Source organism: Gastrolobium bilobum, unplaced genomic scaffold (genome assembly GCF_033153095.1).
Source record: "Gastrolobium bilobum isolate Gb01-03AN ecotype WA unplaced genomic scaffold, APGP_CSIRO_Gbil_v1 utg10303, whole genome shotgun sequence".
NCBI classification, from domain to species: domain Eukaryota; kingdom Viridiplantae; phylum Streptophyta; class Magnoliopsida; order Fabales; family Fabaceae; genus Gastrolobium; species Gastrolobium bilobum.
In genome coordinates this window covers 75645-87186 of record NW_026899603.1, presented here as the reverse complement: position 1 = coordinate 87186, position 11542 = coordinate 75645, and the positions used below count along the sequence as shown (strand labels likewise).

Below are 11542 nucleotides of genomic sequence, written 5' to 3'. Positions count from 1 at the left end.
ATTTTTCAGGGTGTTGATGCGTTGGTCATCTCTGTGGAACGGAACGTAGTTGTTTCTTCTTTATTCAAACGTTCCACTGCTGCTACCTTGCTGATACTGCTGTTGATTGTTGTTGAATGGTCTCTGGTTAATGGGTGGCCTCCATTGGGTATTGTGGTTCTGATCCTTAATGATAGTTTCTCCAGGGCTTGAATGTGTATTTCGTCCTGCTTGTTGATTGTCTCTGTTGAAGTTCCTATTGCCAAAATTTTCTGCATAAAACACCAATGCAGTGGATGGGCAGTCTGTTGAGTCACGAAGGTCACCACAGGCTGAGCATGGTTCTGTTTCAGTTGCTGTGAGTTGTAAGACTTCCATCCTTGGTGCTGCTTGGTCAGCTCTCAGGTTCTTCACTTCATTCATGAGTGATGTCAGCTGGGCTTCCATGGCTGTTTGTTTATCCAGTTCTAGCATGCCTGGCTTCCTCACTGGGCTCACTCTATCTGTTGGCCATTGGAGACATCTTTCAGCAGTCCCTTCTATGATTTCGTACCTTGATTCAAGTGTTCATGTAAAGAAATATCCTCCTGCAGCAAAATCTAAGTGAGATTGAGAAGTATGATCAAGTCCCTTATAGAAAGATTGTAACACTCTCTAACTCTCTACCCCATGGTTTGGACATTTTCTTATGATGTCCTTGTATCTCTCCCATGCTTCATAGAGATTTTCTCCATAAAACATTCTGAAGTTAGAGATTTCAGCTCTAACATCAGCTTGTCGAGATATTGGAGAAACCTCTCTATGAACTTGTTAGAGAGTTCTTCCCATGTGTGGATTGATCCAGGGGTGAGAGTTTTCATCCATGTTTTAGCTTTTAAGCCCAAGGAGTGAGGGAATAACCTCATTCTCATGCTCTCCTCTGTTACACCCTCAGCTTTAAAATTATCACAAATATCTTGGAATGTTGTGAGGTGTGTGTAAGGATCTTCTGCAGGGAGTCCATTGAAGACCCCTACTTCCCTAATCATGTGGAACATGATAGGTTTTAGTTCAAAATTTGGTGCTACAGGGGGAAGGATTACTCCCCTATCTGGTCTGTTCCTTAAAGGAGCAGCCAAAGTTCTGAAGTTCTGTTCAGGGGGAACTTCTTCATTGTTATTATTGTGATCAGCCATGTTTTCAGGAAATTCTTCCATGAGGTTCCTTCTTCTCCTATGGAGTGTACGTTCTGGCTCAGGATCAAAGAGAAACTCAGGTACTTCAATGGAGTGGTCAGAGTCTGTTTCAAACTCTTCACTCATAAACCAATAGCACAGGGTATATATATGCACAGCAGATTCAGTGATAAAGAGAAAAAAAATATAAAAGTAAAGTCAGATATACAGTATATGTGTTAGAAAACAATGATAAGAACAACAGTTAGTGTTTCTATCCTTGGCAACGGCGCCAAAAACTTGTTGGGTGGTTTGCTGATGGTGGAAAAATATAAGTTCTGATAGGGGACGTTCCTCTGTTCTTACAGAACACAGATTCGTCCCTTAGTTCCAACCCAAGTGTGCAAGTGCACGCATCAAGTAATAAAGGGAGTATTAATGCCCAAATTATCGTTCCCACGAGGATAGAGTGCTAATTATTGTTTTATCATTGTTTATAAAGAATGAAAATGAGAAGAAAAGTTAGTAAATGAACTGTCTGGTCAAACGTTCCCTACTGTCTTGACAACGTTCCTCAGGAACAATAGGTTCAATTTGATGGAAAACAGTTGCTCGTTGCGTTATGTATGTGATCCTTCCTGTTTAGAAGAAGGTGAGATAATAATCATTGGAGTTTTTATAAGTACTAAATAAAATAAAATAACAACTACTAAAACAGAAATAACTATAATCAAGAGACAACATGGTGGTGGTTAAAACAGTTTAACAGAAGGAACAGATTCACTGTTTCACTCTTAAAGGGGCTGTTTTCTCTGCTCAAGACTTAGCACCTTTTGGCTTTGTCCCAGTTTCTTTGCCTGCCAACTCTAATTCCTCAGCTCATGGTCTAGATGGCTCACAAGTTTCCATATTCCTACGGCTCCCTTGACTCCAACAGGTACTTAGTTCAGAACCTTAAAATGGACGAGTTGGCCCCTTATTCCTAAGGTGACCAGTAGCGTTTTTGCCATGACATCTACCTTCCCCCAATGGCTAAGCTGTCTGAAATCCCTTCCTTATGGAAGTTCCTTTCTCAGTATGTACCCAATTTCCATTGGCGCACAATGAATATAGCTTACTTAGCCAAAGAAATACAAAAAGCCTCGGTCAAGAGTTTCGAAAACAGTTATTTAAGAGTTTCACAGTTTACCCGTTCCACAGATAGTTCAGCTCATGGCTGATAGTTTAAACATAATTATTCTCAACTGAGATCACATAGACCCGAGATTCAGTCAAGAGATAACGATTGGAACGAAGAGAAAAACACTTATATTAATTTAAAAGACAGTTTACAAAAAGAAACAGAAAATGGAGAAAGATGGGTATTTGCTCGTGAGGAGTCTTGATGGTTGTTTACAGAGAAGAGAAGAGGGGTTGTCACTTAAATACAGTTACAACTTAAAATTAAACTAAGTTACTAACTACTACTAAGTGATCTCTTCCTTTCGGACTGCAAACCCTCTAGGATTCGATGATGTTTTTGTGTGAGGGTGGTCCTATTTATAGCTGGAAGAGAAGTGGCAAGACTGTAATTCCTTTGGAGCTAGTTGCTTGAATGAGGGGACGGGACTGCGGCAGCAGAGTGTGAAGCTTGCGTGAATTGCTGGATGGAACAGGATTTGGTGATGATTAGTCGTTGTTTGCAGACCTTCCCATGCTTCTCTTCTGTTTTCAGCCAATGAGGACTCTTGATTCTTTGCTCTTCACGTTTCCAGCTGCTCAGTTGGTGCACCGCCTTGCTTTTTAGAATCTTTAACTCTACGTTACCTGCAAAGTGTACAGAAGCATTAAATGAATGGAGCAGGTGCATTAAATGCGTCTCAGTCCATTCCCCTTTTAAGATATTTTAAAGGAATACGTTACCATCTGTTCTCTCACTGTGTTTTTGTCACAAATGTGTAAAGCGAGTTATTTTCATGCTGAAGTTGCTCATCAGATGAGGGAACGTATGGTATTTTGTCATCAAAATAGGCTTAGATGAGAACGAATTTACGTCCCATCAGTAGACACTGTACTCATGAAGCAATCAATTCAGCTTGTTCTTCAAATCTTTGTCTTGAAAACTATCAAACTAATAACTCTAACAATTCTGAGACAAAAATTGAGGCTAGAACAGTTTGTTCTAAATCTGATAAAGATAAAGAGTTGAATCATGAAAGTTTTGGGGAAGTTACTGATACTGTTCAACGAGAATGTGGTCAAAATGATTCTAATAGTTCTGAACCAGAAGCAGAATACAAAGAGGATTGTTCTAAAACTGTTAACTATGTTGGAAATCTTGGCCTTGAAGAAGAGGAGACAACGAACTTGGTTTTCAAATTCCAATATCAAGCTTGGAACTTAACACGAGCTGTTGAACTCGCGCAAATTAAAAAAAAAATTATTAGGGTTCAGAAAATTTGTAGTAGAGTGGAAACCCTAAGTCGTCTCTCTCAAGGAAATTGCTTGGGTAAAAATCGTTTATCAAACCAGAAATTAAAAGGGGGGTTTTTTGAATTTTGGTTGAATAATTTAAAAGACAGAATATGAAATTGGATTTAAAATTAGTAATTAAAAATAACCAACCTAAGGTTTGGGTTCCATGGATGTCTTTCCTCGGATAAGAAGATATCAAAATCGTGATTGATTTGTCAATCGAATCAGAATCCTTATTTCCAATTGACAACCCTCTTAGCATTTGATCAAATACGGTGCTTCTACTCACACAATTGCAGAGCATCAGCCCGCTTGATTTAAGGTCATAGGGTCAATAAACCTAATCATCAAATCTGATGATTAATCCCTTTCCATAATCGCAATCGCGAACCTCAGATTGAATATCCACGATCGCACGATATCAATCTGAGTTGGGAAGGGAAACGAGACTGATTTAAAATAAAGCGCAAACCCTCAAGACCAATCCATGGAATCCGTTACCCTTAGGTTGATTAAAAGGTTCTTAACCTCGCATGGCTAAGGTAAACATGATTAAAATAAAAAGAAGAAGAAGAAAAAGATGAAGAACGCTTCAGAGAAAATACTTTGATCCTCAATTTCGAAAATTACAAAATGCATCCAATGTTTACTACTCTGCCATCATATATCCCTACCCAAAGTGGGTTAGGGTTTAGTTCTGACCGGCCCATATGTCTAAAATACGAAATAAAATAAATAAAATAAAATAAAACTTCAGCAAAAACGTGTCCGACTTGGCGCAAGAAATCGACTAGCTTCCAATCCAAATTGGGCTTCGAGCTCTTCATAAGAATTTTAGCCCTCTGTGTTATCTGAAAAACCCAACAAGAACAGAGTCAATCCGACAACTGCGGACCAAGATATGGCCAAAATACAGAAGTAACGTAAAGCTGAAAAATTCTGACGAAAATAAATTAAACCCAATCAAAAACTAAAAATGTAAATTAACTCAAAACTTCATTATTTTATTCAAATAAATCCTAAAAATACTAATCAAGAGTAACAAATAAGTGTAATAAAATATGAGTTATCAAATTCCCCCACACTTATCTTTTTGCACTCCTGGGCAAAAACTAGAATAGAAAAAGAAAGCAAAGAAATAAGAAAAGAGTGAAGATCAACCTATCCTTCCTAATAATTAGCAAGTATACAAAAGATAAAAAAAAATCACAAGTCTTGAACAGATAAAACAATCAGGACAAAAATTCCTTAATCTCAAATCACAAGACCTGCCAATTTCAACTGCAACTGCTAACTACACAAAAATGGTTCGTCGCAGGATGCCCTCAATTTTCTCTCAAGTATATCAGTTAATTCAGTATATCACTCAAATCAACTCCAGAAAATCATCCTACCATAGGCTTGCTCAAATTCTACTTCTCCACTGCTAATAACACATGCATGCACAAATCAAGAGGGCTTTATGCAGGGTTGTAATGGGGGTGAGGTAAAGGTATGGATGAATATGGAAGAGAAAGCTAAACACCCCAGAATTTTACAAAGAGAAAAAGTTAAGAACTAAACTAAGAACATAAAACAAAGATACTGAAAATATAAACTTTTTTTTTTGTTTTTTTCTGTTTTGTTTTTGTTTTTTTGTTTTTTGAAGTAAAACCACATATATCACCCCCCCCCCACACTTAAACTTTTGTCCGTCTCGGGCAAACCCCCACACTTAAACACAACATCACAATGAAACCAATGCTCAGTAAAACTTTAGGGTGTGGAATTAATTGGTTTTTCACTTAGGCTTGTGATGCGGCTTAAGAAATAACGGATATAAAGGCTCAAAAGGGCTCACCAAGGGATAATAATATAAGGGATGGCTATCTGGCTAAAGTGGGTAAAGAAAGAAAGAATGCCTCAATCATATTCATGCATGCAAGTGAAAAATGCAGTTTCAAAAAGAATCAGAGCAAGTTCTAGAGGACAACAATCAAGAGCAGAATCACACAAGAAAGAAAAACTGGCCTACAGATTAAGACCATGTCTACAGGCTCAAAAACCTCACAAGGGTATACCAAATCATGCAATCAGCAGCACAGTATCAAGCAGCAAGTAATGCAATCCAAGAATCAAGAACCAAGCCTAAGCAGAAATTTCTATCAAACCCTGTGATTTAAGTATATCCATGTACCACTTAATAATTACCAGAAAGAAAAGGAAAATCTACCTACGAAAAATCAAAAACTAAAAGAAAGAAAGGAAAAGAAAAATAAAAATGCAAATAACAGAAAGAAAAAAAAAAAAAAGAACTCCCTGAACTCCCTAAGGAGAATAAGCAGCATCAAGTAGCTTGATTTCTTCCTCACTGGTTTAACACTTTCTTCAAGCAAAATGCGGTGCATGCACATGGAAGGGCTAATGCCAATAATGTCAGCCATTGTCCACCCAATTGCCTTCTTATTTGCTTTCAGCAGGGTTAACAGTTTATCTTCCTGCTCAGGTAGAAGGTTCTTTGCCACAATGACTGGTAGATGCTCATTCTCTTCAAGAAATGCATATTTCAAGTGGTCGGGCAGAACCTTCAACTCCAATTTCGGAGGCTGCTCAATGGATGGAAGAGGTGTAGTTGGTGGTGCAAATTATGCAGAAAACAAGTCAGCAGCAATGCCTGTAAACAAATTCTCAGAAACAGAATTAGGATCATCAATAATATCAGCAGGCAATTCAGAAAATGCAGATTCACACTCAGAATCAGAATCATGAATCGGTGCATCATTGAAACCAGAAAGATGAGATGCTATTTCAGCACACACAATGCACTCTTGACTATCACCACAACCACAAAAATCAGAATCAGTAGATGAAAAATCAGAAAAATCAGCAAGGAATTCAGTAGAAACATCCTCAACAACTTCGTCTATCACATTAATGCAGAAAACAGAATGCTCAGATGTATCAGTGCTCTGCTTCTTGGAGCTAGTGTCACTTCCCTTAAATGACTCAGTAGCAGTGTGGTTTGGCTCCTCCATATGCTTGCCAGACCGCAGAGTAATAGCACTCACATTTCCTCTTCCTTTTGGATTTGGAACTATTTGGGATAGAAGGGAGCTGCCACTTGCTTGTTGATTTTGACTCATTGACGTTGCAAGTTGGCCAATCTGTGTTTGCAGATTCTGGAGGGAAGACTCAGTAATCTGCTGGAACAGCAGATTGTTAGTTGCCATCTGCTTCACTAAATCCTCCAAAGAAAGGCCATTGCTACTAGCTTGCTGCTGCACTGGTGGCTGTTGCATTGGCTGTGGAGGTGCAAATTGTTGAAAATTTTGTCTCTGTTGTGAAGGTACAACTGCTGCCTCTGTTGGAATGGTGCACTTTGCTGATTCTGCTGGAATGGTGCACTTTGCTGATTCTGGCTCAATTTGAGATTGGGATGATTTTTTCAACCAGGATTATATGTATTGGAGAAGGGATTGTTTTGCTGTTGCTGCTGCTGGTACTGTGGCTTTCCAAGAAAAACTGCAGCAACAGACTGATCAACTTGGAAACCGCTGTCTGGAAAGGAAGGACAAGCAACTGTAGGGTGAAAAATTGGATTCATAGCAAAAAGAAGCAAAAATAAATCTACGAAAAATACTAAATGAACTCAGAATGATATGAGACCAACTCTCCTAAACTCTAAATGACCCTACGGACTCAAAATTCAAATAACATTTTTTCGAAAAATAAAATAAAATACTAAATGAACGAATTCGGCAAAAGTAGGGCCTGATTCGTGGGGCATATCCCCACGATTTTTGACAGGAATGATCGTCTTCTTCAGTTCACCAATTTTCAGATCGATCAAAGTAAGTCGAACAAATCCAGAAATACCCGACACGTCCTGAAACGACAAAGAAACACCAAAACGGGTTAGTAAAAGACAGAATTTGGCAAAATTGAGGGTCACTTCACATCCTTTTAGGATGTGACTTATGCTCAGAAGGTCGAATTCCCTTGGAAATAGAACTTCCGGAGCCAATATCTCAAACAGAAGTTTTACCAATTTCCCCAAATTCGCCCAAAACTGCCCAAAACATAAACCGTAATGCAAAAAATTCAAAAACTGAGAAAAGATGCCTATCCAGAATCAAATTCCGATGCAGAACCAAAGGTGCAAAAATCGGAATAAGAAACGCAATCGAGTGAAAAACGCAAAAACAGGACAGGTGCACAAACAGAAATTTACGGTTTTTTTTTTATCAGAAACAGAAACGAAAACTATAGAAGAAGAAGAAGATGATCAAGTTCAGAAAACGATTTAGACCAATGCAATTTCCCCGGCAACGGCGCCAAATTTGACACGAGTTGTCGAACTCGCGCAAATTAAAAATTATTTTTTTATTAGGGTTCAGAAAATTTGCAGTAGAGTGAAAACCCTAAGTCGTCTTTCTCAAGGAAATTGCTTGTGTAAAAATCGTTTATCAAAACAAAAATTAAAAGGGGGGTTTTTGAATTTTGGTTGAATAATTTAAAAAGCAGAATATGAAATTGGATTTAAAATTCGTAATTAAAAATAACCAACCTAAGGTTTGGGTTCCATGGATGTCTTCCCTCGGATAAGAAGATATCAGAATCGTGATTGATTTGTCAATCGAATCAGAATCCTTATTTCCAATTGACAACCCTCTCTAAGCGATCGCTTAGCATTTGATCAAATACGGTGTTTCTACTCATACAATCGCAGAGTATCAGCCCGCTTGATTTAAGGTCATAGGGTCAATCAACCTAATCATCAAAACTGATGATTAATCCCTTTCCATAATCGCAATCGTGAACCTCAGATTGAATATCCACGATCGCACGATATCAATCTGAGTTGGGAAGGGAAACGAGACTGATTTAAAATAAAGCGCAGACCCTCAAGACCAATCCATGGAATCTGTTACCCTTAGGTTGATTAAAAGGTTCTTAGCCTCGCATGGCTAAGGTAAACATGATTAAAATAAAAAGAAGAAGAAGAAAAAGATGAAGAACGCGAAGAACGCTTCAGAGAAAATACTTTGATCCTCTATTTCGAAAATTACAGAATGCATCCAATGTTTACTACTCTGCCGTCATATATCCCTACCCAAAGCGGGTTAGGGTTTAGTTCTGACCGGACCATATGTCTAAAATACGAAATAAAATAAATAAAATAAAATAAAACTTCAGCAAAAACGTGTTCGACTTGGCGCAAGAAATCGACTAGCTTCCAATCCGAATTGGGCTTCGAGCTCTCATAAGAATTGTAGCCCTCTGTGTTATCTGAAAAACCCAACAAGAACGGATTCAATCCGACAATTGTGGACCAAGATATGGCCAAAATACAGAAGTAACGTAAAGCTGAAAAATTCTGACGAAAATAAATTAAACCCAATCAAAAACTAAAAATGTAAATTAACTCAAAACATCATTATTTTATTCAAATAAATCCTAAAAATACTAATCAAGAGTAACAAATAAGTGTAATAAAATATGAGTTATCAGAACTGCAATGAAGATTTAAGTGAAAGTTTTGATTTTGTGAACACTGATAGTGATAAGGCTTCTGCAAGCACCAACAAGTTTGAGTTCTTGGAGAAACAAGAAGCTTCAAGTTTTACTGACGTCAAGGAACAAACTGTTCATTTAAAATATTTTCCTTTGGAAAATGATTCTGATTTCCTATCTGAAGGAAAATTCTAAAAAGAAAATTGTGAAAGATGTGTTGATGCAGTACAGAAGCTCAAGGCTGTGCCTTCCATAGAACAATTTGATGAAGATCAAGTGGAGAATCTTAATAAAAAGTTGTTTGCTGAAAAAATTTCAGCTGCAGATATTTTTTATTTGAAGATGATTTCATTTGTTTAAGCTTTGAATTAGATTCTATCAATTCTATTGGAGATGTGTTTTTGTCAGACACAGACTTTGGAACCACTGTTGAGCTTGACACTTTGGGAAACCATGATGAAGAAAATGCAAGGTTAACAGGAGAGGTTTGAACCTTGGGGTGGAGAAAAACTCAACAGAGTTTTCATGATGAAGATAGAGATATGATGGAAGAGATAAGAAAATTAGAAAATATGGAGAACATGGAGAAGTTGAAAGGTCATTATTTTCAAGAGAGGCATAGCATATATTCTAAGCCTGGAGAATCTGTGAAACCTGGTTCACATGGTTCAACAGGTTTTGATCTTGAGAATTCTGAGTCCCTAGGGATAATGGAAAACTTGAGCCATGGGAAATTGATGTAAAATTCCAGCATGGTAGTATTATAAATTATAAATGAGCTTCCAAAATTCTACATGAGTTACAGAGAACGAATGAGAAAATCTGATATCTTAGTTTACCAATAGTTGTATGCTATATAAGTCAATAGTTCTCTAATCTTTCAGCAGTTTTCAAAAAAAAATTTCTCTCTTTTATGTACTTTTTTTGGTTTTATTAATCTCATATTAAAGGAGGTAAGTTATCTCATGTCATAGATAAATTTGTGGGCTCCACCATCTGAAAAATAAAAAGAAAAAAAAAAAAAATGTGACACAGTTATCGAAGGGTGTGTAGGAGAGAAAGTTATCACATGTAGCATAAGAGTACTTTTTTCCATTTTTTTACCTTCCTTTGCTTCATTGTAAAAATTTGTTACGTAGTTTGTTAAAGGAGTTTGTGATTAATTGATGAACTAATTATTATTAATACTAGCTCATCTATAAAGTATTCTTATAGAGTGCATTGTGACCTCATCTTATTCTTTTTCTATTACTATTCTTAGTACGAAAGACTACTTAGGAAAGATGTTTTCATGTAAATTTATGATTTTAGAATCTAAGTAGCCATTGCATTATGCTTAGTGGTTAAGAATCCAATCATAATATTGTACTTTTAAGTTTCATGGCAAATTAATGGTTCCCTGCAGTCATAGTGTCCCTTTGAGCTATGTGGAGGACCATATATCAGACGAACAGTTTCTCACGACTAAAGAACCTCAATTGACTGCAGAGGACAATATCAATGAAGGAAAGTGTTAGAGATGTATAAAACCATTAATATATCCTCACCCGCCAGCTTAAACTTTTGGGTTGAATTGGTTCTTTACATGGTATTAGAGCCTCGGTGTCACAGGTTCAATCTTTATCGCACCTTACTTTCTCTAGTGGACCTGTGCATTGTCGACCCTTCGAGTCCAATGGACTTCGTACGAGGGAATGTGTTAGAGATATATAAAACTATTAATGTAGTCTCACCCACCAACTTAACCTTTTGAATTAAATAGGTTCTTTATAGAAAGAAATTCAGAAAAAGGAGATGCATATAAAGATGCCGTCACAAATGGCATGCTATAATGGAGATTCAAGCAGAACTTTATTTTTTATTATATATCCATCGATTCATGGATAATTCAATTAGTCTGATTCGAGCCAGATAAGATCACATGGGCAGCAAAGCTTTCCTTACCAAATTTTAAACAATTGTTTTTTTCAAGAACTCGAACTCGAGATCACTGGTTAATTTGGAACAACACCTTACCAATTGATGCAGATTTCAAGAAAAAATTTGAAAGGTAATTAAGGCTTCTAAAATATAAATGGATTTTATTATGTTTCTTCTTTTGTTAAATAAATTTTTATGAAGGAAAAGAAACTAAAAGGAAATGGTTCTTCCCTCTTCCTCGTGCTTTTGGAACTTCTTTTGTATGTTACTTCCTCTTTAAAAAATTACTGACAGAGGGATAAATTTTAGATTCCCGTGAAATTGACATTAGGAATCCTGTTTATCCATATTTGCTACAAGGATTGTGAAAATTTTTCTGGGAAAATCAAATTTTCAGGATTTATTTTTGTGAAGCAAAATCTCATTGAAGAATACTATCGGGTGGGTGGTATTCTTGAATTTCCACTTAGTGAATAAATTTCTCAAATATTTGGGACAAAAATACCCTGTGTTTTTCTGACAAGAAGGCCAATTTCGCATGC

General features: G+C 36.9%; 1 non-coding gene across 1 annotated transcript; it reads left to right on the top strand.

Moving 5' to 3' along the window:
• The first annotated feature begins 643 nt into the window (after positions 1-643).
• LOC133291857 (small nucleolar RNA R71) lies at positions 644-750 on the top strand. Its single transcript, XR_009748843.1, has one exon. It is a non-coding gene; the product is annotated as a small nucleolar RNA R71 (small nucleolar RNA).
• The last annotated feature ends 10792 nt before the right edge of the window (positions 751-11542 follow it).